Source organism: Equus przewalskii, chromosome 8, assembly GCF_037783145.1.
Source record: "Equus przewalskii isolate Varuska chromosome 8, EquPr2, whole genome shotgun sequence".
Lineage (NCBI taxonomy): Eukaryota > Metazoa > Chordata > Mammalia > Perissodactyla > Equidae > Equus > Equus przewalskii.
The window spans coordinates 57251158-57276071 of record NC_091838.1 but is presented as its reverse complement, the minus strand read 5'-3'; positions in this window follow the sequence as shown (position 1 = coordinate 57276071).

The window sequence follows — 24914 nt, the reverse complement described above, 5'->3', positions numbered from 1 at the left end:
AACAGAATGAAAAAAAAAAGGATGTGAATCAATTAAGAAGCATGAATGAGTGCTTACTCTGAGATTAATACGTTCAGAAATTTTTCTATGGACTATCAACCTGAAATGAGCACAGGTTTGGGAGCAGATAAATCTGGTTTCAAACCTTAAGTCTATCACTTAGTAGTCAAGTGATCTGGGAAAGTTCCATACGTATATGAGCCTCATTTGCCTGACCTGAAAAATGCAAAGTATGAAAATCAGAAATACTGTATGAAAAATGTCTAAGAGTGTCTGGGGTGTGGCAATTCCATGAAATTACTTTACGATTACTACTACACTACTTCTGATATTCCTACTAACATTATCTCTCATAAGCATAAAGCAGGGAGCATAGATGTTGTTGGGGAAGAAAAATGGGCAGGTGTAAAGCAAAGAGAATAGAAGACAATAGAGAGCACAGTTTAAGGCTCAATTTTGAAATTAAGAATAATGAATTTTAGAGAAAACAAAGGGAGATTGGAATAGTTAAAGAAGTCTCTGTTGATGATCTGGGGCTTGACCAATGTTTGAGAATTCGTAAGGTCTGGACATGTGAAGTAAAGATACAACTATTCTAGTCACAAAAATTAGGTAGGAGTAAAGACAGCGACAGTAAGAAATTACCCTAATTGGAGTGGCTGTAGAAAATATAGGCTTACTTTGAAGATTAAATGGGATCATGCATCATAATCACAGAGAACATTTTTTATGTATTTTTATTGTGATAATATGTGCATTACATAAAACTTACTATTTTAACCATTTTAAAATGTACAATTTAGTGGTATTAATGACATTTTCAAAGTTGTACAACCATCAGCACTATCTATTTTCAAAATTTTTCGATAGAAACTCTTCAATCATTAAGCAATCACTCCACATTCTCCCTCCTCACAACCCCTGGCAACCTCCAATCTGTTTTCTCTCTCTACGAAATTGCCTATACTAGGTAGTTCATGTAAGTGAAGTAATACAATATTTGTTCTTTCAGTCTGGCTTATTTCACTTAGCATAATTTCTTAAGCTTTCATCCATGTTGTACCATGTATCAGACTGAATAATATTCTATTATATGTATATACCACATTTTGTTTATTCATTCATATCTGAGGTTGTTTCTACCTTTTGTCTATTGTGAATTATGTTGCATGAACATTGGCACACAAGTATCTGTTCAAGTCCCTTCTTTCAATTCCTTTGGGTGTATACCTTGGAGTAAAATTACTGGATCATATGGTAATTCTATGTTTAGCTATTTGAGGAACAACCAAACTGCTTTCTATAGTGGTGCACCATTTTACATTCCACCAGCAATGCATAATGGTTCCAATTTCTCCATATCGTTGTCAACATTTGCTATTTTCCATTTTGTTTGTTTGATAATAGCCATCCTGATAGATGTGAAGTGCTATCTCATTGGGTTTTGATTTTTATTTCCCTAATGACTAATGATGTTGATTGAACACCTTTTCATGTCCTTATTGGCCATTTGTATGTCTTCTTTGGAGAAATGTCTATTAAAGTCCGGTGTCCATTTTTTAATTAGGTTGTCACAAAGAACATTTGAAAGCAAGCAAAGCAAATTAAATATGGTATAAATGAAAGATCTGTTTGAGTCTCAGAACAGAAGTGTGATTTCATACCAGTAGCACATCATACTGATACTACAAACAATTTCAAGTCCTTTGTCTGTTTGTATACAAACAAACATATGTTCCATGACATCATCCCAACTAACTCATTTTATCTTCACTTTGAAATTAGCAAAATAAGTATTATAGAGGTTAAAATATCTTAACCCAATACTCCACAGGCCTGTATGCAACCTGTATACTTCAATTAGCAAAAAAAAGAGAAAAAATCAATACAGTTACTATATACTCTGAAATTCCTGAAAACCAGACAAAGAAAAAATAATAGCATCTTATAAATAGTCTGAGTAAAAATATTAACAAGAATAACTGGTATTTTCTATACAATAATAATAAAAATTTAAAGCCCTTAAAACAATATCTTCATAGCATTGAAAGAAGTAACCTGTCTTAGTATTCTAAACCCAGCAAAACAGATTGTAAGAATGAATATGAAATGAAGATGTATTTAGACAAAGAAAGAAAAAGAGACTTTGTCCCTACTAGGCTTGAACTAAAGTAAATATCAACGTGTTATTTTAGGAAAAAAATGAAAATAATACTTAATAAATGTCACAAAAAGAGAAAATATATAGACAATAAGAATATTGAATATGAAAATAATAAGAGTATTAAGATATATATATATGTGTGTAGTGTCTGTAAGAAAAACAACTTACCAGGAGGGAATAATATTATTGGATACAGTAGTATTGTTTTAATTATTTTACTGAGTCAGATTGGTTTATAACACTGTGTAAATTTCATATGTATATTATTATATATTAATTTCTATATAGACTGCATCGTGTTCACCGCCAATAGTCTAGTTTTTATCCATTGCCATACATGTGCCCCTTTACCACTTTCGACCTCACAGCACTACCCCCTTCCGCTAATCTGTTCTCCTTTTCTATGTGTTTGTTTATATTCCACATTTGAGTGAAATCATATGGTGTTTGTCTTGCTTATTTTGCTTAGCATAATACCCTCAAGGTCCAACCATGTTGTTGCAAATGGCATGATTTTGTCTTTTCTTCGGCTGAGTAGTATACCATTGTATATATATACCAGATCTTCTTTATCCATTCATCCGTTGATGGGGACTGGGGTTGCTTCCACCTCTTGGCTATTGTGAATAATGCTGCAATGAGCATAGGGATGTATAAATCTCTTTGAATTGTTGATGTTCTTTGGATACATACCCAGTAGTGGGATAGTTGGATCATATAGTAGTTCTATTTTTAATCTTTTTTTAGAACTTTCCATACTGTTTTCCCATAGTTGCTGCATCAGTTTGCATTCCTACCAGCAGTGTATGAGGGTTCCCTTTTCCCACATTCTCTCCAATATTTGTTATTTCTCGTCTTGTTAATTATAGCCAATCTGATTGGTGTTAGGTGATATCTCATTGTAGCTTTGATTTGCACTTCCCTGATGATTAGGTCATGTTGAACATCTTTTCATGTGCCTCTTGGCCAATCTGTATATCATCTTTGGAAAAATATCTGTTCATATCATCTGCCCATTGTGATTGGATTGAGTTTTTTTTCCCCAGTAATTTTATTGAGATCATAATGGTTTATAACATTGTGCAATTTCGGGTATATATTATTGTTTATTAATTTCTGAATAGACTTCATTGTGCTCACCACCAGTAGTCTAACTTTTGCCCATCACCATACATATGTGCCCCTTTATCCTTTTGCCCACCCCCTAACCCCGTTCCCCTCTGGTAACCACTAGTTAGTTCTCTTTCTCCATGTATTTGTTATCTTCCACATATGAGTAAAAACATGTAGTATTTGTCTTGGTCTGGAGTATTTTGCTTAAAATCCTACCCTCAAGATCCACCCACATTGTTGCAAATGGGACAATTTTGTCTTTTTCTATGGCTGAGTAGTGTTCCATTGTATATATATACCACATCTTCTTTATCCATTTGTCCGTAGAAGGGCACTTGTGTTACTTTCACATCTTGGCTATCGTGAATAATTGAATAATGCTGCAATGAATATAGGGGTGCATAAATCTCTTTGGATCATTGATTTCAAGATCTTTGGATAAATACCCAGTAGTGGGATAGCTGCATTGTAAGGTATTTCTACTTTTAACTTTTTGATAAATCTCTATACTCTTTTCCATAGTGGCTACACCAGTTTGAATTCCCACCAGCAGTGTATGAGGGTTAACTTTTCTCCACATCCTCTCCAACATTTGCTGTTTCTTGTCTTGGAATTACAGCCATTCTGACAGGTGTAAGGTGATATCTCATTGTAGTTTTGGTTTTTTTTTGAGGAAGATTTGCCCTGAGCTAACATTTACTGCCAATCCTCTTCTTTTTACTGAGGAAGACTGGCCCTGAGCTAACATCCGTGCCCATCTTCCTCTACTTTACATGTGGGATGCCTGCCACAGCATGGCTTGCCAAGTGGTGCCATGTCCACACCTGGGATCCAAACCAGCGAACCCCCAGGCTGTCTAAGCAGAACGTGTGAACTTAACCACTGCACCAGCAGGCCGGCACTCTCATTGTAGTTTTCATTTGCATTTCCCTAATAATTAGTGATGTTGAACAGTCTTTCATGTGTCTGCTGGCCAACTGTATATCTTTTTTAGAAAAGTGTCTGTTCAAATCCTCTGCCCATTTTTTGATTGGGTTGTTTGTTTTTCTGTTGTTGAGTTGTGTGTGTTCTTTATATATTTTGGAGATCAACTCCTTGTTAGACAAATTATTTGCAAATATTTTCTCCCTGTTTGTGGGTTGTCTTTTCATTTTGTTCATGGTTTCCTTTGCCTTGCAGACACTTTTTAGTCTGATGTAGTCTCGTTTGTTTATTTTTTCTTTTTTGTCCCTTGCCTGAGTAGACAGGGTATTCGAAAAGATGCTGCTAAGACCAATGTCAAAGAGCATACTGCCTATATTTTCTTCTAGGAGTTTTATCATTTCAGGTCTTACATTCAAGTCTTTAACCCATTTTGAGTTAATTTTTGTGAATGGTATAAGATAATGGTCTACTGTCATTCCTTGGCATGTGGTCTTCCAGTTTTCCCAACACCATTTATTGAAGAGACTTTCCTTTTTCCATTGTACATTCTTGGCTTCTTTGTCAAAGATTAGCTGTCTGTAGATGCATGGTTTTATTTCTGGGGGTTCAATTTTGTACCATTGAATTATGTGTCTGTTTTTCTGCAAGCACCATGCTGTTTCGATTACTATGGCTTTGTAGTATATTTTGAAATCAGGGAGTGTGATAGCTTCAGCTTTGTTCTTTTTTTCCAGGAATTCCTTTTACTATGGCTTTGTAGTATATTTTGAAATCAGGGAGTGTGATATCTTCAGCTTTGTTCTTTTTTTCCAGGAATTCCTTTTGCTGGTTGGTGTCTTTTGTTTTTCCACATAAATTTTAGGATTCTTTGTTCTATTTCCAAGAAGAATGTTATTGGGATTCTGATTGAGATTGCATTGAATCTGCAGATTAATTTAGGTAATATGGACATTTTAACTATGTTTATTCTTTCAATCCATGGACATGAAATATCTTTCCTTTTCTTTATGTCTTCTCAGACTTCTTTCAATAATGTTTTATAGTTTTCAGTGTTTAGGTCTTTCACCTGCTTGGTTAAATTTATTCCTAGATATTTCATTCTTTTTGTTGCAATTGTAAATAGGATTGTATTCTTGACTCCTCTTTCTGCTAGTTCATTATTAGTGTGTAGAAATGCAACTGATTTTTTATGTTTATTTTATACCCTGCAACATTTATGTAGTTACTGATTATTTCTAATAGTCCTCTGGTGGGTTCTTTAGGGTTTTCCATATAGAGAATAATAGTATCTACAAATAGTGAGAGTTTTACTTTTCCTTTGTAATTTTGGATCCCTTTTATTTCTTTTTCTTGCCTGATTGCTCTGGCCAAAAATCTGGTACTATGTTAAATAAGAGTGGTGAGAGTGGGATCCCTTGTCTTGTTCCTGTTATCAGAGGAATCGTTTTCAGTTTTTCACCAAAAGTGTGATGTTGGCTGTGGGTTTGTCATATATAGCCTTCATTATGATGACATAGTTTCCTTCTATGCCCATTTTATTAAGGGCTTATATCATAAATGGATGTTGGATCTTGTCAAATGCTTTCTCTGCATCTATTGAAATGATCACGTGATTCTTATTCCTCATTTTGTTAATGTGGTGTATCACATTGATTGATTTCTGGATGTTGTACCATCCCTGTGTCCCTGGTATAAGTCCCACTTGATCATGGTGTATGATCCTTTTAAAGTATCGTTGTATTAGATTTGCTGATATTTTGTTGAGTATTTTCACATCTAAGTTCACCAGCAATATCGGTCTGTAATTTTCCTTTTTTGTGTAGTCCTTGTCTGATTCTGGTATCAGGGTAACGTTGGCCTCATAGAATGAATTAGGAAGCATTGCGTTTTCTTCAATATTTCAAAATAGTTTGAGAATGATATTTATTAAATCTTCTTTGAATGTTTGGTAGAATTCACCAAAGAAGCCATCTGGCTGTGGACTTTTATTTTTTTTGAGAGATTTTTGCTTACTATTTCAATCTCTTTACTTGTGATTGGTATATCCATATTCTCTATTTCCTCTTGATTCAGTTTAGGAAGGTTGTATGATTCTAAGAATTTATCCCTTTCTTCTAAGTTATCCAATTTGTTGGCAAATAGTTTCTTATAGTATTCTTTTATAATCCTTTGTATTTCTGTGATATCTTTTGTAATTGCTCCTATTTCATTTCTAATTTTATTTATTTGAGTCTTCTCTCTTTTTTCATATGGCTATACTGTTTCTAAGGTTCTTTCATTGTCAATGAAGAGGTAAAAGTATTAATAGACTTTGGTAATTCAAGTATGAATATCATAATCCTTGAGAAATCACTAAAATAATGAAAACTGCATGATTTATAAAAAATAGTAATTCAAAAAAACTCACTACAAATATGAGAAGAACTTAGAAATAGGGAAAAATAAAGAGTATATATATAATTTTACACTTTTATAATTAGATAAAATGTAGATAGAGTAGATGCTCTAATTTCAGAATATCAAGTAAATTAACCCAAAGAAAGCACATTGTACTCAAAGGAAATAGAAGAATGGAAATAGTAAAAATACAAGAAACAAGATTAATACACTCAAAACAAGAAAAATTCATAAAATTGGTAGCACCTACAATTTTTTTTTTGAAAAAGCTAATGACATTTATAAGGTTCTGGTGAAAATAACAAAAAAAATTACAAGCACAAGTATCGTGAACAAAAAGTAAAACATCCTGTATCTTACCAGTATTAGCAAACTTTTTGAGAGAATGGTGTAAAAATTTTTGTGAAATTAATTTGAACATTAAGATGAAATTAGATAGGTAATTTGATGATCAAAATGTACCAAAATTGACATAGGAAAAGAGAAAAACTGAATAGTTTTATCATTACTAAGGAATTATATTTTCCCACTAAGAAAATACCACACTCAGATTGCTTCACAGGAGAATTAATCAAATATTTGAGGAACATATAAAGCCACATTTTCTCCTAAACTCTTTCAGAATGAAGAAAAAAAGTCAGCCCTTGTCACATTTTTTCCTAACCTCTTCCAGAACAAAGAAGAAAAAAAGACCTGTCTATGTAGCCAACAAATCTTTGATAAGAACACTTAAAAGGCCATCACCAGAAAGAAAAACAATAGGTCAGTTATCTCATAATATTGACACAAAAATGTTCTAGGCAAACTATATCTCCACTTCCGTGTTATCTCCACTTCTATAACCAAGAGTGTAATATGGTAAAACAAACAAAGTGGCTCGAAGATCAGAGATAAAGTAATCAAAGTATTTATTTACTGATGATATGTTTATGTAGAGAGAAAATCAAAATGGATCTAAAATACTTTATTAGAATTATTTAATAAATTTAGTGAAGTTGCTGATTTAACATCAGTAGAGTGGCAAAAAGCAGGTAGGCAAAAAATTTTAAAATGTCTTTTAAAGCAGCAAAAAAATATAAAATCCAAAAAAATAATGAATTTAAAATGTGTAACTCTCTTAGGAAAATTTAAACTATTTTGAGAGAATTTAAAGTAGATCTAATACATGGAGAATATGATCACATGTTGGAAAAGTTTTATTATAAGGAGGTAAATTTTCCACAAATTTTGCACAATTTATGTGTGCATCTGAGCATATAATCTTTTACATCAAGATTGAGAGATAATACAATACAATACCAAACTTCAAGAAAATTATACATGAAAAAGACAAGCCAATTCCAAAATTTAAGTGAAAAAGCAAGGAAATAAAAATTGCCAACATATTTGATGGGACAACAACATAGGGTGACTTTTTTCCTATCATTTGTCAAGATGTATTATAAATCTTATATAATTAAAGCAGTGTGGTATTATATAAGTGAAGCCAAAAAAGGACAGAAAGAGATTCACGTTATATTACAAAAATGGCACTACATTGCATTGGGTAAAGATGTTATCTGGAACAAATTGTGTTGGTTCAGCAACATATGCACATGCTAAAAAGTGAAACTTCACCTTTATTTCAATTATACGTAAAATTTATTTAAAATATAATTCTGTACAGCAGAATAATAAACATCATACAAGATCATATAGGAGAATATTTTGAGCATGTTGAGGTAAAGAAATATTTTTTATATAAGACAAAAAGGTCTAACCATACATAAAAACACTGATAAAATGGACTACATGAAAATTAAGAAATTCTATTCATTAAAAGACTATTAAAATGTACAGTCTGAGAAGATATTTGCAAAACACAAAGGCACAAAATCTTCAGGATATATGAAACATTTTTATAAATCTATGAGAACAAAGTATAGAATAGAAAAGTGAGAAAGAGACTTGTATAAGCATTTCAGAAAAGGAATGTCAATGTCCAGTAAACAAATTAAAAGTCAGCAACCTCATTAATACATAGGAAAATACAAATTAAAGTCAAAATGCAAATTAAATCACAGCAGAGGGATAAAATTAGAAAAAAGAATAAATAACTTCATTAATACCAACTGTGGAAAGAATTGTGGTATATTCATATGTGGGATGAATAAACAAACTATACTTGACACACAATATATGAGAGGATGAAGGCACACATGAGACATATATAACACAGATTCCATTAAATAAAAATGGGCCAAAACTAATGTATTAAAGCTGTACAAAATCTACCAAACAAAAGGTTATATGCATTGGACAGCAACCGGTTGGAAGCCTCCATACTTGAGAGAAGGAAAGCATGTGACGGGAGCCTCGCACGCACCTCAACCTTGCTCTTCAGGGCATTTTCCAAACTGCTACAGCCCCCCTAGGAAGGAGAGGAGGCTAAGATATGTGTGGAAAGACACTAAAGTAGAGGTCGATGGAGTTAAGGAGCCCCCAGATTCTTTGTAAAAATTTACTTCAGATACTTGGCTGACTTCTGAGCTGTCCATGTATAAGGTGAAACAATGCAATTCTAGCAGAGAATAGCTTCTGGGAGGAAGAATGCTAAACAGAAAATTAAAGAAAATATAGATAAAGTAGCTAAAATTATGGAGAATTTCAACAAAGGACTAACATCTTCAAAAAAGAGTCAAATAAACATTGCATTAAATAATATAGCGACTAAAACTAAGAATTCATTGGATGTAATTAACAACAGACTAAATACAGGGGATGAAAATTAGTAAACATAGTGGCCGAACAATAGAAAACGTCTAAACAGAAACACAGAGGAAATAAAGATAAAAGAGATGTGGGACACTGTCAAAGAATCTAACATATGTGTAATTAGAGGACAGGGATAACGGAGTGATGAGAAAGGTCTATATGTCCATCCGGATAGCAGTTGACAGGGTATTTACATGTGGAAAATTTCATTGAATTGTACTCGTAATATTTGTGCACTTTATTAAATATAATTTACAACAAATTAAATACGATACTTAATATAGTAAGTATTTGGGCCACACTTACCTTTTAATGTGGTACAGTTCGGGACGGCAAATCATACAGCTTCCCAGATAAATCTTTATCATCTAGAAGCGGAAAAAGATATGAGAAGAGTAGGGTAAATTTTCTAGAGGAGGAAAAGTAAATTAGAACTGTGGAACTGACAATTTAATATCTACTGTGTCCAGGAATCACAAGCAAACTACTGGCTGACGGCCTAGAGCGATTTATATGATGAATGAAGCCTGCATTTGAATTGCAAAATAGTGAAGCTTGTTTGTTGGACCAACTCACTGAACCTAAGAGTGAGCCTAACCACAAATATGAATACTTCACTTGACTCTGTTATTATCTTACTGTCCTTATATATGCATAAATTCTTATGGAGATGCACAAATATTGTTTGTTTGAAAATGTTCATAGGGTGAAATGTAAATTTGTAATGGGTGATGAAGTGACAAGTATTCATGACGTGAAGGTAGACAGAAAAACTCATTATTTCAACAAAGATATCATGTGGAGAAAAGACTAGATCCTGTTCAAACATATTGTATTTGTACACTTGGGGAAATGTAAAGATCTTAGAATTTCGCTCTTCTGGAAGGCAATAGTTTGTTCTAATATAAAAATCTAGCACAAGGAAGTGACAAAAGAAAATAAAGGCATGAATACAGTAAAAATTTGAAGAAAGTGGGGCCAGCCCCGTGGCCAAGTGGTTCAGTTCTCGCCCTCTGCTTCGGAGGCTCAGAGTTCGCCCATTCAGATCCTGGGCGTGGACCTGACACTGTTGATGAAGCCATGCTGAGGAGGCATCCCACATAGAGGAACTAGAAGAACATACAACTAGGATATACAGCTATGTACTCGGGGGTTTTCAGGAGGAAAAAAAAAGAGGAAGATTGTCAATAGATGTTAGCTCTGGGCCAATCTCCCAGAAAAAAAGACGTTCTTTTAAAAAAAAATTGAAGAAAGAAAGTACAGACAGAGGATAATCAGAAAAGGCTTCACACATGATAATATCCAATTTGAATATATGAGGTTTAAGATAGAGGCTGATATGTAAGTAGAAAGACGGAAGATTAGTTTGAAAGACAATGATGGGCGTTAGTTTATAATGTAGCTTAGATTATGCATATATACCAAATTTATTATCTAGCAATTATGGCAATGGAAAAAAAGGAAAAACCTTGAGATAATGAGAGATATACTAGTACTGGACATAGGTTACTGGAAGCATCTGTTTATTTTCCTCAATGTCTCAAAATATGGAAAATTAACTTGGTTTATATTTTGTTTTATTTTGCTTCTTTCTATGTGTAAATCTTGAATTTTTTTTGCATTAGATACAAATATTTGTGAGTTTTATGCAAATGATTTGATACATGTGCATTAGGCTGCCTGTGTCTCAAACCATAATACTTGAAAGGAATACTGACACTTTTTTCCAATAACTTTTAATTTTCCCTTGCATTAGAGCAACTTTAGAGTTGGTTTTGTGTTTATCTGCTCAGATAGGCAGAACACATACATTAATCAGTTTTTTTGAATGGGAATTGTGACTGGTGTTCAGCTAACACTAGAAGATTTTCCATGATATTATTTTTAATCAGTTAGTTGGCCTCAAATGAATGTCTATTCGTTAACTTAATTAGCTTTTGCAAAAAGTACAAAAGATGGAAAAGTAGGTGGCCACAGGAAAGTAATTCATATAAAGCAGGGGGAATCCTTTTACTAGAAAATAAAATAAATTAAAAAAAAAATCTTGAGTTTATGAGACCATTTGTTTGACCATGGGAAAGCCAATCATGCCCAGACTAGACCTCTTACCTTAGAGGAAAGAAAGAAAACAAAAACAAAACAATCATGGATTTGTTGAACGCTTACTAAGTGCAAAGAATTGACCCAAAGTGTTGTAATATAGTTCAACATCATAAAACATTTCATTCAGTTCAAATTATCTCTTCAAGAAATATGGACTATTCTTCCCATTTTACATGTGACAAATAAGAACTTCCACACCAATAAAGCTACTTGGACAAGTAGCAGGGTTTGAATGTCAAAGTGACCAGGTGTCAGAATTCACCTGAGAGAATTCATCTGGGACAAGTTTGGAGTCACTGAAAGCCAGTAGTTTTTGTGATTCCTACCCAGAGCTCTGCTGTGTGTCCTGGAGACAAGGAGATCCTGAAACTTTTACATTTCTTCTGTCATTCCCCCATCCTGAAGATACTTTCAGGACCCCAGGGTAAGTGGAAAAATTTCTAAAATGCAATACACTTCTGTATTATCTTATATTTTAATCATTCACACAAGTCTGGATACTTCCAACTGATTTGTCTTCCATTTCACTAATTTCCCCCCTTTTCTTGTGACTATGTATGCATAATATGATATCAAATAGGTTTACTCAATTGTTATTTTCAGTTCCAGAATATTCTATTGACTTGTATTTTATAGATTCTTGTCTCTTCTGAAACTGTCTATGTTTATCTCTATTTTCCCAGGACCATAGTTATTTTACTATCTCTGTATAAAACTTCCATACCTGAATCCTCTCTAAATTTATTTATATTGCTAGTATTTTTAACTGTTTGTTAGTCATTCACACCATTTTTTTAGTATGCCGCAGAATTTTAAATTGTATACAGGATATTGAGTCTGACGTTTCATTGAGGTCCCAGATATTATCTTCCTCCATGGAGAGTTAATTTTTCTTCTGCCACGCAGAAAGCACATAGGTAGGTCATTTCTTCCTGCCTGTCATTTCATTCTAACCCTTTCTTCTAGGTCATGGCAATTACCTCTAAGATATGGCTCTTCTTGGATTTCAACCGATAAAATAGGGTATTGATCAATGGCTCCACCTTGGCAGGCTCTGAACTCAACCTCCACCTCTTTAGCATCACGCAGCTGCTAAAATTTCTGCTCAGCACTTTAATCCCACGAATGCCACTCTTTACTAGGTTCCTACCAGTTTAATCTTGCACAGTGGCACTTTGGGAATCAGTAAAAACCTTGAGGGGAATTTGCACACAGAGTTTGGGACTCATGCTGCTGAATTCCTGCTCCCTGTGATGTTACCCCTCAAATCTCAGACTGTTTGGTAGCCCTGAATTCCATCATCTCTCTGCCTAATTTTAGACTACAGCTTTCTGCTGTAACTCTTTTCCTTGTACTGACTATCAACAACTTCCCTTAGGGAAAAAACCAGGGTGAACGTGGAGCTCACCTTCTCTTCCCTTAGGTATTGCAGCCTGTTCCCTTCTGCCTGTGATGGTTGCTCTCCATTGCCTTCAAATATTTGCTACATGTAGTTTTTCCTTTCTATAACAGACTAGTTCAATATAAGCTTCTTAGTCATGGCTGACATTGGAATTCCTTTCTGTAAACTATTCTAACTACATACATTTCAATTACTAGGATAATAATTAAAAACAGAAAAGGAATAAAAGAAAATAATCACATTTAAGAAAAAATATTAACTTCGGAGGTAAATTGTGTTCTGTTGGTGGCAACTATATTGGAAGTTGCAAGATATATCTCATTCCTGTTTTAATTAAATAATTTATGGTCTGGTCCTTATGACATTAGTGTGCTAATTCAGAAAAGCACTGACTAGGTATCAAAAGAATCATCCTTATTTACTTCTTAATGCTCTTTTGGTCTGGGAACAGTTATTAATCCTTATTTTTCTAATCTATTATTTATACTTACAGTTTTATTTTGAAAAATGTGATAGTGCATATTAATCTGTTTATTAAGTTATTCAATAATACCTATTATGTGCTCTTTTCTAATTGTGGAGGATAGAGAAGACAACAAAGAGATAAAGTCCCTGATTTTATAAAGCTCTAAAAATACACGAGCCAGCCCAGATGGCCTAGTGGTCAAAGTTTGACATGCTCCACTTCAGGGGCCTGAGTTCATTTCCTGGGTGCAGAACCACAACACTTGTCTGTCAGTAGCCATGCTATGGTGGCAGCTCACATAGAACTAGAATGACGTACAACTAGAATATACAACTGTGTACTGGGGAGAAGAAAAACAGAGAGGAAGATTGGCAACAGATGTTAGTTCAGAGTGAAACTTCCCCCTGCCAAAAAAAAAAATTTGGTAGAGGAGAAAGCATAAATAAAGTTAAAATGCATAAATAAGATCATTTGAATTATGATATTTGAAATATGATAATTTAGTGGAAAGTGACAGGTCAGTGTGGTGAGGAGAGTAACATTGGATAGGAAAGCTTCTCCTAGGCTTGGTATTTGAACTAAGACAATAAACAGGCAAGAATCAGACATTTTCAAGGGAGAAGAACAATTGCCATGGCTTTTAGAAACCTGTTTCTAAAAAGGAAAACAAAATGGTCAGCGTGACTACAACATAATTGAAACCAGAAATAAAGTGGTAAAATAATAAAAAGAAGGAGGCTGAGTGAGATCTAGTAAGGTATTGCAGATTATGTTAAGTTTTTTGGTTTTCATTTAAAGTGCATTGGAATCCATAGTGTGGTTGCAGACAGATGAAAGTCATGATGTAATTTATGTAAAAAAAATAAAATAAAACCACCCTTGCTGCTGCTGTGTGGAGAAGGGGGTGGATTAGTTCAGACAAGAATGGAGTAAGGAGACCTGTTGGGAAAATATAATAGCTCTTGTGAGATTTGATACTGGTTTAAATTAGGTTGAAGAGATTCAAAATCGAAAAATATGGGTAATTCATGATACCTTTTGGAGTTAGAATCCACTTTTGTTGTGGAGTTGAACGCAAGGGATATAGATAAAAAGGGAAATCAGGAGAAATTTTTAGCTTTTATTCACAAACATATTTTAATACCCTAAAACCACACTCAAAAATACAGCAGTTTAATAAGACTTTCAAGCATTGATAGAAATTACATTGGAAACAATCTTTACGCCTGTGCCACTGAACTGCAGAGATAAGATAATGCTGTATTTATTTACTGTTGACTTCAAAATTACTTTCACTAAACATCAATATAAAAATATGCAAGCATTTCCATTTGAGTAGTTAACTGCTGGTCAATACAGCCAAACAAAATTGATTTGAATTTATGACTTGAAATGAAAAGCATGAAACCTAAATTACACAGCAATCGTGTACAATTAATCATCAAGTGCAGTTTTCAACAGTGCTCCAAGGTCAGATCTCATTGATGGTATCCGCATCTGTTGAGGAGAAAAAATAAAATAGTTATGAAGTCATGTTATAAAGTGTCAATTAGACAGCGTTTGAATAATTACAGAATTTCTTCCTGATCTAAGATATTTGAACACTTTTGAGAACTTTATTTGTCTTTAAAGGCTAGAACCAACGAAATAAACTTGATCTATTTTGAAACTGATCTATATAATGGCAAACAGCTAAATTAAGGTTCAAAATCATACTAACAATAAATTTAATATTCCCTATGAGTTTCTCATGAGCTTCCTTTCCTCCCTAGTTCTCATATAGTCCTTTGATTCAAATTATCTTTTTCTTGGTAGTTCTCATATACTCCTTTGATTCTAAATTAATTGAGGGTGTCACAGGTCCTCCTAAGTAATTTGGATATACAATGCTGGAAATATTCTGAATAATCTTTTGATGCAGACCTTGTTGGTCACAGGACAAGCAGACTCAGAAACACTTGCATCCAGGCTGAGAGCCAGGTAGGTGAGGGGCAGACAGCAGGCTACCAGTAGAAGTGCCTTAGAAATCTAGAAATCATGGCTAGGATCCAAGTGGCAGGACAGCAGTTACAGTCCATGGGGGATTAGAGTACTGGTCAGATTAGCAAAGCCAAAGACTCGGAGGGAGTCAAACACAGGGATCCAGTCGGTCAAACATAGAGATCTGGTTCCCATAACTAAAGCTTGGAGAAAGCGTCATGGGAGCTAGAGAAAAGCCTAAGTCTAATAATTAGAAAAAAAAAAATCAGGGCCCATAAAGATAAAGGGCTATTAAGTGCTAAAGAGTTTTGCAGGATTGCTTAATTAGCCCTTTGGTATAGACTGGGTCCAGGGGCAAGCTTATGACTTGCAGGTAAAAATTAAACTGTTCCAGTCATGAAGCAAGAAAAGGATTCCAGATAGACCCTTCCATCTTATATTTTAAGGAGCAAATGAAACTCAGGAATAATGTCTAAGAACACGTGTTTGCAAATATATAAACAACATTTACATTGGCAACAAAAATAGATAAAATGTTTACTAAATGGTGAAAGAATTTTTCACTGTGTGTAACCTCTAAGTGTTAGTCAATTTTGTTTCTAGTAATATGCCTGGCTAGATACCTTAAGACATTCTCCATCTGAAAAATAACTCAAAATTCTGGCTAAAATATTTTATGCAGTTTTGGCTGACACACAAAAGAGCTAGCTGGAGAGTAAGTGGAAGCTGGAACACAAGGAAGAAAAGACAGTGCTGAGCACAGAGGTCAGCAGAGTTCTAAACTTACTGTTGCTCTGATGGTGGTTGCAAAACTGGTTGACATTGAGCTTTGAGCTTTGGCTGGCAGAAGACAATACCCAGATACTACTCTGGTTGGAGAGTCTTGTAGGAAGCCATCTTTCAGAAAGCTGTGACTCCAAATGTCTACACCAGTAACATTAGGTCCAACCAGGAGTAAACGCATCCTGCATCCTTATCCCAAAGGTAGTATCTTCAAAGTATTAAAGAAGTTAAATGCCAAGCGGAAGTCCTACACTCAGTGAAAATATATTTCAAGAACAAGTGTGAAATAAAGACGATTTTAGGTAAAAAAAAAAAAAAAAATGGAAACTACAATCAGCAGACCTTACTAGAGAAATTCTACAGGTTGTACTTTAGGCAGAAGGAAAGTGATCCAAGCAGAAAGGTCTGAGACACATTTAAGAAAGGAATAGCTAAAAATGAGATAAGTATTTTGACATATCTAAGTGCATATTAACTATATAGACCAAAATTAACCATTGTTTCATTGTACATGAACATGAATTATATTATTTTAAAAGTAAAATTTAAAAAAGATTTAAAGAAAACAAAAAATACAAGAATCAAGTAGAGATCAATGCTGAAAGTAGATTATGAGACAAATATTATGATTAATCAAGTTCTCTGCTCCAGAATGAAAATAATGAAAATCAACATTCTGTATATTAAAAAATCCATTAAAAAATGAACATGTGCTGCATATTATGTACAATAGCACACAAATGTAATATGCTTAGTAATAAATTCAGTAATTACATAATTATAAGGCATAAATTACTATAAGTTATTATGAATAAATAAGGAATTAAGAAGGAATAAATAAATGCATAGATATACTATGTCCAAGACTGGAAGAATAATAAAGAGGCTAATTTCTACCAAAATGATGTAAAGTCTTGATATAATCCCAATCTCAATCACCTTGGGTGATTTTGTGGACATTAACGGAGAGATTCTGAAATTCTTTTTGAATAAAATGATAGTACTAACTCTATCAGATATCAAGATTTATTATGAAATCTATTCATTAATATATAGAGACAGTAAACAGAAACTTGGGACAGAACAGAGATCCCAAAAATAGACCCAGTAATAATATGAACACATTATTTAAACAGACCAATGGGTAAAAGATTAATTTCTCAATGAATGGTGTTGAAACAACTAGGTAACAATAAGAAAAAAAGTGGTACTGGACACCTACTTCATACCAAACATAGAATCAATTTCAGATGAAATAAAGATGTAATATATAAAGCAAAACTTTCAGATGACAATAATGGAAAGTATGTTTATGCATTTAGGTTATGGGCATATGTTAAAATACACATATACATGAACAATAAAGGAAAATTTTAATAAATTTGAGGACATTAAGACTTCTGTTCGTTGAATGACACCGTTACAACTCTAAAAAGAAGTCACAAATTAGAGAAGACATTTGCTTCAAAAGTGCATAACTGGTATATGTGCTATATAAGAACTCCTATAAAACATAATGAAAAAACATAAAAATAAACTGATATGTTTATAAAAATACCATATAGCAACATAAGTGGATGAACTACAGCTGCATGTGTCAACACAGATGCATCAAACCGGATGTTCAGTGAACAGAGCAGGTCACAAAGAAGTTCTGCAGTGTGGTTTTAACCCACCTAACGTTTCAAAAGGTCATAATTAAACTGTATTGTTTAAGCTTACATCCGTGAGTTCTAAAACTCTAAAGTAAAACAATGGTATAATTGTCACAAAAATGGGGATATTGGCTAACTCATGGACAGAAGAAAATGTTCTGAGTTGGGGGATACAGGGAGAATTCTAGGATATTCTCAATATAGTTTGATTCACAATTTTTTGTTAATTGTTCCCTTATACATTTTAATTTAAACTTTTATTTATTCTATTAATGCATTTTAAATTTATTCTTCTTTAAACAAAAAATGGATAAATTAAAATAATAATACTCATTTGTTCCTTTATTATTCAATCATTCTTCTATTTATACACAATAAATTATATGAAGGCGCCGGCCTGTTGGCACAGCCGTTAAATTCACACATTCCACTTCAGCAGCATGGGGTTTGCCGGTTGGGATCCCGGGTGCGGACATGGCACCACTTGGCACGCCATGCTGTGGTAGGCGTCCCACATATAAAGTGTAGGAAGATGGGCATGGATGTTAGCTCAGGGCCAGTCTTCCTCAGCAAAAAAAGGAGGATTGGCAGCAGATGTTAGCTCAGGGCTAATCTTCCTCAAAAAAAAAAACATTACATGAAGTCAGAATAAGTGAAGTTTGCATGTTCTTGTTACACCAAGAGGGCTTATATTAGCAATTACCTAAGAAATATTTGAATATATTGTAATGAAAGCTAAACGTATATGCGTATTAAATGCTACGGTATGTTAGCTTGGGTTATTGTTTTTGGTTGTTCAATCCCCACTGCCTTGTGACAGAGGATGGGCACAATAGTTCCTTGCACTATTGATGTGGTTCTTGGCCATGACTTATTTGGGCCAAAAAAATCTGGAAAGAAGTGACAGCATATTTGTTTCTAGCAAAAGTCAGAAGAGATAGTACGCCTTTTTGCACAACTCCTTTGTGGCACTAAGATCTGCCATGAGAAGGGTGTCTCTCAGATTTCTGCTGATTCAGGAAGAATGTGGAGTGGGAAAGCAGAACTAAACCAGCTCCATAGTCTGGATCCCAGACAAGCACAATAGATTTACAAGTGAGAAATAAATACCTATTGTGAAAAGCCACAGGGTGTGGGTGATTTGTTTCACAACATCATTGCAGGAACAGCTGACAAAGATATATTGGAACAATCAAATGGAAAAGATTAATTCTGCCATTAGTGGAAAGTGTTAAGCAAGGCATGAAACAGGGAATGGCGTTTCACCTGGACCTTAGAAGATGAGTTGACTTTTGAGCTGAATTGCCTAGCTCTTTATCTTATATTTATCAGTTCAATCAGTGTAACAGAATATGAAAATTTGTTGATAGGTACATTGGTAGCAAGTTTGGTGAAAAGCTTTAGGGAAAGCATTTCAAAACAATTATCGGTGCAGTGATGGATAATACAATAAAGTTAACATTGTGTTTTTAAAAAATGAAAATATCATTTTGTAGAATAGTCGTTTCAAATAATGTAGTATCTCCCTAAATCAGATTGCAATCTCTGGAACACTATGATCTTATGCATTTTTATGTCAGTTTGTCTGGATAACCACTCCCCCCATCGTCACCCACTAGGTTATATTCCTCTATAGTACATTCTCAAAATGCTGTTCACTTCTCCTTTATATCGGCAATCAAAATGTAATAACAAATGATTTGTATAAACATTTGTTTCGTCTTTTTCTCTCCTTCACTAATGGTTTCTAAATGTGGACGGAGACTGTGTCTGTTTTGTTCCCTACTATAGAATGCGTGGAGCACGGATGGCACTCAATAAATATTTATTTATGAAGTCCATCAATAAATGAAAGAACATGGGCTTTGATGTCAGATGAATCGGGGTATGAAAACCCATTATATCTTTCACTAAATTTGGATTGTAGATAATTTATTCATATCCTCCATATTCTCAGTTTTGTCATATGCAAATTGGATGTAGTGAGCATTGGAGAAATAGATGTAAACATCACTTAAATGATAGCTCTCATTATTATTTAAATGCTTGATAGTCTATGTAGGAATTTAGGAAAGAGGAGAGGTTGATGTACAGTTTTTTGCCAGTTCAGTTTACTGTAAAAGCTCACAGGAGAAAATTCCCCATGTAGGAATAAGGACATAGGAATGAACAATATGTCTTTCTTGGGTTTTCTGCTACATAAATAACACTTTTTCTGAATGATCATTGCAAGTGTAGATCTAACAGCAGATTTCTATAATTGGCCTATATATTTACTGTCTGTATTACCTAAACATCACCTTCCTGTGGTTATTTTGCTTACTTGAAGCCTTAACAAAGACCATAAATGGAAAAAAAAAATCAGAAAGACCTTTCTTTCAGACAGTCAAATTCCTTTTAAGAAATATGTTTTTGCATTTCATTCTATAATTACAGCACATAAAGTTTGTCCTGAGAATTAGACATTTCGCTGCATCTTGCCATCTATTTTCTGGAAAGTGAGTTTTCCTAGATTTCCACCTCTGCCCTCTCATGATCACTCTTCATTATAAAATAGTTTTCTCATCGTCTTCAAGCTGCCCGGCAATTTCGGAAGCAATAACAAGAAGGCTGTAGTTTATTTATTAAATTGTTTGCTTGAATTATGCAGAAGTGCCTTGCTGTGCTTTAATTTAAACTAATAGCATTTCCTTTAATGCTATTACACAAATAAAAGGCTAATAATTTAGCCTGTGTCTGCCCCCCACTTGTTTTCCAAATATGAGATTATATATTTGAGATGAAAAAAGACAGAAATTTGCATGTTTTCTTTACCTAAGTAATATTTTGCATATTGGAAATAATTGCTATTCTCCCTCAATATCTTCAGGTTACTTTATATGCAAGAAATCTCTAAACACTGCAATGCTGTCCTTCCTGCTCATGGAGAATACAGCTAGGGGTTATATGAGTGTGACGTTAGAATAGCTACACCTGCATTCAAACAAATGAATGAAAATCAAAGAGGTTTTTTTTCTCTTTTCTAAAATAGAATTGGATTCATTTATACATTTATTTATTTATTTATAATTTATAAACCATAAAATTTACTCCTCTTGGTTTACAGCTCTCTAAGTTCTGACAAATGCATATAGTTATGTTACCATTGCCACAAACAAAATGCAGAGTTATGCTATTACCCAAATAATTCCCTCATGCTACCTTTTCTAGTCAACTACTTATCCTACAACCTCTGAAAAACACTATGTTCTCCTTAATTCTAAGTTAAGAAGAAACTTTTTTTTCCTGAGGAAGATTTGCCCTGAGCTGGCATCTGTTGTCAATCTTCCTTTTTGCATGTGAGCCACTGCTACAGCAGGGCCACTGATGAGTGGTGCAGGTCCACACCTGGGAACCCAACCTAGGCCACTGAAGTGGAACACGCTGAACTTAACCACTAGGCCACCAGGACTGGCCCAACAAGAAACATTTAATAGAGAATTATAGATATTTATTACAAGACATTTCAATTTCTAGCTTGTTTAAATTTTGTAGATTTTTACTCCTTTTGCATCTAATTCAAACCCAGTAAGTTTTATGAGATTTTTTTTTAATCAGCATTCCCAGATTGATATTCTACTGAACATGTTTCTGCAGTATATAATAGGTGTCTTATGAATAAAAGTGTTTCATGCTTGAGTAAGTTTAGAAATCTTTGAATTAAACAATTCATCCTTTCAGTATCTGTCTCCCCTAGATTCACAATAAAATGCTTGCAGCATGGTTTCCATTGATCATTTGGATGCAAGGAAAGATCTATGAAACAATAGGCAAGTCTGAAACACAAAGATCTATTCCTTTAAGAAATACAATAGATAAAGAAACAAGGCAGCTGAAACACACTAATTGAAATTTCTGTTTTGTGCATCAAAAATTACTGAGGATCCATATAAATTCAACCAGAAATTCACGCAGTCATATATAACATTAACAGATGTAAAGCAGTGTATATGAAAGTGTGCGGATGGAAAGAACTTCCTACAAGTCCTTATCATTATGGAGACTCAATCCAAAATGTATGAACACTGTATCTGAAATTTCGACTCAAAATTAGAAACTGGGAATGGCCTTGAAAAACTGTGGCACAATCCAGGCAGTAGAACAGGTTGTTGGTGTGGATTTAATTGAATGGAGTCTTATACCTAAGAAGAAATGTTGTAATCTCTTGCTTATTTTTATCCAGCATGGACAAATATGTGTTTCTCTGATATAAATTAGTAAATTCACACTTTTATAGTGTCAATGAGTAGTTCTTTAAAGCACATCTTCTCTGAGTGGTCATGAGACTTTGCATATATAATTATCAGATTCAAATTAACAGTACCTTTCCCAGGCTGAAGTGGATGGGATGAAGGAGAGACTGATACTACAGTCTGATACTGTACTTTTGATAAACTGACATTCTTTATCAGATATATGAATACTTTAATAAAAATGAGAAACATTTATATCAGCTTTACTATTATAGCAATTCACAGCTGTTTTTAAAATTAAGCATAACGGGTCAGTTACAAGTCTAGTCCGTTTTATGATTTGCAGTCCTCTCAGTGAAGGATTAACTGCTATGAGAATTGCTCTCCTGCTGTGCACAATAAGCAAAAAGACATACATGAAACAACAATTTTCAGACATTGAAGTACAGGCATCAGAGGGCTTTTTTTCCTAATTGAAAGGATAAAAGAAAATGAGATAAATCCTAGGACTGCCATTGTTTAATCTCTGGAGTCAGTTTCAGGACACAGAGCACAGGACTCAGGAAATAAAGATTAGATCTGGGGAAGGCCAAGGCAGATAGAATTTACAGGTCCTAATACTGGATAAGAGGAGTTGCATATAGAGGACAGGAGGGAGGGGAGAGGGAGAGAAAGAGTGAGAAAAGATGAAGAAGGGAGGAGGAAAAGGAGGAGGAGGAGGAAGAGAAAGAAGAAAGAAGAGAAGGAAAGAGAGAGAGAACATGTTTGGCCTTGTCTTAATTTGTGCCTAGATGGGAGAAAACATCCTTAGACTGGTAAAAATAGAATTGGGATTCCAAGATCTCACAGAAGATGGAGAATGGTTCATGATCACTCTACTTGGAGTAGAGAGATCTCATAATACATGAGTCTCTGGATAGAGCTAAAACAAAGCTTAAACAGGTCTCAAAAAGATCAAAGTGATCTGAAAATAATTGCATTCAGGAACAAATTTCAGCACTGTTTAAAAGAATACAAAATTATGTAGTACCAAGAATGTTAAATCCACAATATCCACAATGAAATCAGCAAAATTAGCAGACATGCAAAGATGTGGAAAAATACCACTCATGAGGATTTAAATCAATCAATAAAAACTGAGCCAAAAAATGCTAAAAAATTTGGGAAATTCAGTTTGTAAGGAAAGATCTTAAAACAGCACTTAGCATATTTACATTCAGTGAGGTAGAAGAAAAAATAAACACAGTGAGCAAAGGAATGGAAGATTTTAAAAAATGTTTCTGTTCTAGAGATAAAAATACAATAACTAAAATATTTAAAAAGTACACCAGTTATAATTAAAAGCAGATTAAACACTGCAGAAAAGATCAGTGAACTTGAAGACATAGTGAGAGAAAACACGAGGACTTCTATTCTTACTGCTTGTATCTTACATTATACTGAGTGTCTTAACCATTGCTATAAGAGAAGAAAAAAAGTAGACATGCACATTATGAAAGAAGTTAAACTGTGTTTATTCACAGATTATAGTATTGGTTATGTATAAAACTGTTTAAAAATTTACCAAAAAGTGACTATAACTGAAAAGAGAGTTTAGGAAGATCACAAAATGTCAACTTTATTTTCATATGCTAGCAACAAATAATTGGAAATTGAAGTAAATTTAATACTACTTACAATAATTTTAATAGCACATATTTTAGCATCTAAATGCATAAGATACTTGAGGAAAAGTTTAGCTAGACATATACAAAATCTATAAACTGAAAACTAAAATAGCACTGTTGAGAGAATTAGTGATATCTAAATAGATGGAGAGATACACTGTTTAAATGAACGGTAAGATTTAAGATTGTTAAGTGATCAGTACTCTCTACACAGGTCTATAGATTCAATTCAAAAACAGGAAACGCCACAGGCTTTTAAATGTTTTTTGCAAAAATTAACGTGTTTTTTTCCAGATTTATTGATATATAATTGAAAAATAAAATTTGTAAGATATTTAAAGGATTCCCCAATTGAGTTAACACATCCCTTACCTCACATATTTAACTTCTCTTGGTTGTTTTGGTGAGAATATTTAAGTTCTACTCTCTTGGAAAATTACAGTTATGCAATACAGTATTTTCAACTATAGTCACCATGTTATACCTTAGATGCTCAGACCTTATTCATCTTATAACTGAAAGTTTGTACCATTTTACCAACCTCTCCCTATTTCCTCCCTTCTACGCTTTGTTTCTATGACTGTAAATTATTTGTTTTTTGGATGTTTTTAGATTGCATGTATAACTGATACGATGCAGTATCTGTCTTTCTCTGTCTGGCATATTTCACTTAGCATAATGCCTTCAAGTTTCATCCATGTTGTCACAAACGGAAGGATTTCCTTCTTTTCTATGGTTGAAGACTATTCCATCATGTGTAGTATATATACATATATATGTATGCATGTATGTATGTGTGTGTGTGTGTAATATATATATATATATATATATATATATATACACATAGACCACATTTTATTTATCCATTCATCCTTCAAGGGGCATTTAGGTTGTTTCTAGGTCTTGGCTATTGTGAATAATGCTGCAATGAACATGGTGCAGATATGTCAAGATAATGATTTCATTTCCTTTGGATATATATCCAGAAGTGGAGCTCCTGGGTCATTTGGTAGTTCTATTTTTAATATCTTGAGGAACCTCCATACTGTTTTCCATAGCAGCTGCACCAATTTACATTCCCACCAACACTGCACCAAGGTTTCCTTTTGTCCACATCCTCATCAGCATTTGTTATCTCTTGTCATTTTGAAAACAGACATTCTAACAGGTGTGAGGTGACAAGTCATTGTGGTTTTGATTTGCATTTCCCTTACGATTAGTGATCTAGAGCAACATTTTTTTGTTTTTTGGGTTTTTTTTTTAAGCAAGATTAG